General features: G+C 33.4%; 1 long non-coding RNA gene across 2 annotated transcripts; it reads right to left on the bottom strand.

Annotated features, from left to right (window-relative positions):
• Nucleotides 1-2,996: 2,996 nt before the first annotated feature.
• LOC113289864 lies at nt 2,997-4,871 on the bottom strand. Of its 2 annotated transcripts, none has more exons than XR_003331174.1 (2): nt 3,373-4,871; nt 2,997-3,168 (listed from the first exon to the last, which is right to left on the bottom strand). It is a non-coding gene; the product is annotated as an uncharacterized LOC113289864 (long non-coding RNA). The 2 variants fall into 2 exon arrangements; XR_003331175.1 differs by having other exon boundaries at nt 2,997-3,162.
• Nucleotides 4,872-4,877: the final 6 nt, after the last annotated feature.

Genomic DNA, 4,877 nt, shown 5'->3' with positions numbered 1-4,877 from the left:
GGCACAAATTAATTGTGTTGTTTGGTAAATCTTGTCTCATGTTCCTGATCAAAAAGAGATAAGATTGTGTACCGCTCAGGCTTTAGGAAAAGTTTTTTTTCTTAGGATTGTTTTTCCTGTCTATCAAATAAAGTAAAGGGTTATTATCGATAATTTTACTCTTTATAGGGTTTAGAATTGGGCGTCCACGAACCTGTTTAAAGGTTGCGAACCCTACATTCCTTTTTCCTCTCTGATATCTTTTATATCTTAAGAATGCTTGATGAGATTGTGAATTCCACTCACAAAAACCTGTTGTTTATAATTGTTCTCTAAGCATCATGTCTTTGGATGGAAAAGATGTCAATATGATTGTTAAGCCATCAATCAAGGAAAAAGAGAAATCTCCAGTAACTCCTTCCTTTAAAAGAAAGAGGGGGAATACAAGAAAGCCAAGGGCTGTCCCTTCTAACTCTCAGAAGTTTTCCGATGTTCTTGATGAGTTGAAGGAAGTAAGAAAGGAGATTAGTGAAATAAAGGCTTGCATTTTAAGATCTTTGGAAATTCAAAAGGCTCTGGTTCGAGATCATCAGCCAAGACGGTTTGTTGGTATTGACTCCTCCTCCACGAACCTTATATTCCGATGGCTGTTGACGACAAGGAGTTCGGGAATGATAAGGAATTTCTCAAAGATATTGTTTCCTAGTATGTCTTTTTTTTGGTTTAGTTGGAAGAATAACTAGTGCTTGAATAGCAATGATTGTGACTACACATAGCTATTATTTTTCATCTTCTTGTTCTTTTTTAGATTTATTGGTTTAAATTCTAAAATTTTTTGGAGGATGATGGTTTGCATTATTTAATCTTTATGATTTTTTATATTGTAATTTGTTATGGGATATTGTTGTTTACGTCCGTGAACTATGTTGTCCCATATTTTTTCAAAAGTAGAGTCGTTCATGATCGGTATTCATGTATTGATTTAAGTATGAATAGACTTTTGACATATACAAAAGTTAAGCCAATATTGTCAATTCTTTGATGGAAGATAGGTTAAAATATTTTGTGTTCAAGGATTATGTCTATTAAATATCATTATGAAAATAGTGATGGAAGATAGAATGAATCCTTGTGTATTCCACAGTATTGATCTTCACTGATCCATATTTTATGTAATACTGTGAGGCTCTGTAATGTGTCTTATGTTGAGAACGATACAACCAAGTTGATTAATTTTTGATTAGCTTTGTTGGTTTTTCCGTAAGGTACTTTATGTTGAGCATTCTTGAACTAAATTAATCATCTTGTTTGGTTATTTAGTTATTGCTCCATAAGTATTTTTATATCGAGCAAAATAAAATGACAATTAAATTGATTACTTTTGTAATTAGTTTGGTTGTGTATTCCAATTAGATTAATTATGGGTTCTCTTGTAATTAATCTAGTTGAGTATTTTCATACTCCGTAAGATTCCTCTTATGTTGAGTATATGAACGACTATCATATTCATTTTTTAATGGTTATGTTAGTCGTATGCTCTGTAAGTTCTCTTATGTCGAGCATAATCAATTAAGTTGATCAATTTTGTGTTTAATTTGATTGCGTATTCCGATTAAATTAATACTGGGTTTACTTGTGATTAATTTGATTGAGTTTTTGGATATATAAAATCATTCTCATGGTTTTTGGTGTCCAATCAAAATCCTTATTTTCTTTTGAAATTAAGGTCGCTCTTGGGGGAGAGTTCTTTTGAACTTGTGCTAAATGGTCATATCTTGAGGGGTGTGCGGCTGTGGAATTTTAAAGGGGTTATCTTGTATATTTAAACTCCTTGATAAATGCTATTAGCTTCGGCTATATGATTGCATCTAAATTACGAGTATATATTATTCTATATTATTCTAGTATATATTATTCTATTATATTTTCAAGACCTAAAAGTGTTTGCTTGATTCTCAAGTTATCTTAGCTTGAATTCTAAGCAACCTATGGTCTTTGAAAACTATAAATAAAGATGTTCTTTCAACTGGGAAAATCAATCCCTGACACTTTGTTTCCTGGTTGATTTAAGAGGCGTCCTCTATAAACCTAGTTTTCCTTTGAGAAACATATTCAGGTCTACGATTGAAAGAATTTGCTTTGGAGATTCGTGAAGCTAGGTCCGACTATCTTTACCTTGATAATTCGTGTATCGTGATCTTGTTTTTTTATTATCGAGGTTCTCGTAATCTCTTTCAACTGATGAGTGTGTAAACACGTCGTTTTTGTGTCTTAATTTATATTTGTTTAGTTTTTCATTTTGTACAATTTGATGATTTTTGTCTAGTTTTGCAGAATTTTGAGAAATAATTTTCTAGCCACAATAGTTACCGCTTATCTGAGTACACAAATTTTCATGGCTTATGGAAGTCAACATACGGGACAAAAATGCCAATCTTAAACTAATGGACCAAAATTGCAGCAGCAGTAAATCAAAAGTCCATGTAATCATTTGGACTTATGCACTAACAGCATGTTTGTTTTTTCGTCTATGTAGAGGCTAACCTCTATTAGCCTCTATGTAGTGGTGGGTCCCGTTTATATTGGTGTTTGTTTTTTCCACTACCTCTACATAGATAGAGGCCAATCTCTAATTTATATAGAGGAAATCAAATAGCACCAATGAGGTGCTATCTTTGAGCCTCTACCTCTATTAAACCTTCAAATGACTAATATATCCTCGAATAAACTTATAATGTCCAAAAATAATTCCTTAATTTAAAATCTAAATTTTCTCCTGTTTCAAGAAAAGTGATACTTTCGCCCGTTTCAGAAAAAGGGATATTTTCGCGTTGTTTCAGAAAAAGTGATATTTTGCTCCGTTTCAGAAAAAGTGACACTTTAGCCCCGTTTCAGAAAAAGTGATCATAGCGCCTCCTAAGCTAGTAGCTGACTAATCCAAGAGATTAGCTAAATAAGAGGCATTAAAAATCTAAATCATTTACTTAAACATTCAATTAATAAATCTGCTACAAAACTTAACCCAAAACTAGCCCCGCTTAGAAATATACATATACAAGAACTTCTCTTAAATGATACATATACAATAGTCATTTGGTTTGCAAACATAATAAATATAGCAGAACTTAACTAATTAATGAAGTCAACTCCTCGAAGCTTCCGCTGCGCAACTCTGATCTGTCTCTGAAACTAAAAGTGGGAATGGGTGAGCACATCATCCCTAAAAGGGGTGTCCCGTAGGAATAACATTTAACTTTTAAGTAATCATTAGCATGATTTGGAAAAAAATACATGTTTTTCCAAATATTAAAAGACAATCAAACCACTTAAATAAACAATCATTGTATATGGACCTAAACTCCTTCTTTAATTTCTGCAGTGACATTTACACACCTGATAACTTTCTGTGACGACATTTACACGTCGTAATATTGATGGCCGTACCACCTAGATAGTCTGTGGGTGAATGTACACACCCGTAATATTGATGCCAATTCCACACCGTATAAAGCACAAAAGTAAAATAACGAAGGAGCGTATCCGATATACCATAGTTGGATTCTCATTTCCCAAAGACAATCATGAAGACAAGCGAAGCATTACAATTCCTTTCCAAGCAATGGAAAGATTAAAAGAATCAATAGTATTTTCGAAATTTAAAATAAACAATGCATGGAATACACAATTAGGCAATGCATGAGTTTGTTAAACAAAGACTTTTATCAAAGAAACAACATCAATGGTTACAAAAGAGTTAAAGTATTCCCACATCTTTTGATGACAATCCACGCCTACCTCGAGATCCACGATCCACTGGTTCATCCTTTGAATCGATCGTCGTTAATACAGACTAATTGTTAATCACACAAGCACTCTAAAAATTTATCCAAAAGGATCATACAAGGCTCATACATAATCTCATACAAGCTCCAGTTATATGCTAAGTGAATTATCTAAGGTTCTAAGTCCATTTATGGTTCTACACCTTTTATTTATCTATCTTTAGCATATTTAAGAGTTCCTAATTAAATTAGGTTGATTCTAAAAGTCATTAGTTAAGTCTTAAAAATATCTACAACCTTATATAAGAAACCAAATGTTAATTCAGACCGCTAAGGTATATTATATATTCATTTGGAAAACTGACTATAAGCCCAAGTTCACTAAACCAAGTCCATTACACGAGGCCCATTCCACCTAAGTCAACTAACTGTCAATAACAGTCAGAGGTCAATTAACAGTCAACTGTCAGGAGGTCAAGGTCAAATCAACTGAATCCAAGGTTCACTGAGTCAAATAGGAAATAGGTGAGTTAACTCAGTCAGTAAAAATGATTCAGATTAAACATGCCAAGACTAAAGCATAGAGCAACACATAACAGACTAAAACTCAAATAACGCATTTCTAACTCTCATTGCAAGTGAACACAACTTAAAGATCTCTTCTCTGCCTTGTAATTCTAAAACTTCTAATTACAACACTAGAATCCGTTTGTATCATTTACACCTGTAATTGCTTTCCATTTCATTACTCTTACACCAACTCAGTTATTTCAATTTCATACATCTAAACTTCATCTCATACAACACTAACTTCAAAGTCACAATCTTCATATCTGTAATACTAATACCAGCTCCATTTAATACCATGAACCCCCCACAGTTTATTCATAATCTTTGACTGCAACTCAATTGCATTCCATATCACCCACACCCACAGTTCAACTCCACTTCCAACACCAGTTCACAAAACTTTCCATCTCTAGATACAACACATCCTAATCAACACCACCAGCACACCAGTTCAGCTGAATCAAAATATCCTCCTCAGCACTTTCAATCCAAATGAAACACTCTCAGCATTGTCGTCTTCTTAGCTTCACTCCACTCCATCCATAA

The sequence above is a fragment of the Papaver somniferum genome, chromosome 6 (assembly GCF_003573695.1).
Source record: "Papaver somniferum cultivar HN1 chromosome 6, ASM357369v1, whole genome shotgun sequence".
Classification (NCBI taxonomy): Eukaryota; Viridiplantae; Streptophyta; class Magnoliopsida; order Ranunculales; family Papaveraceae; genus Papaver; species Papaver somniferum.
Note: the sequence above shows the minus strand (reverse complement) of the source record. Positions and strands in the feature narration are given on the sequence as shown.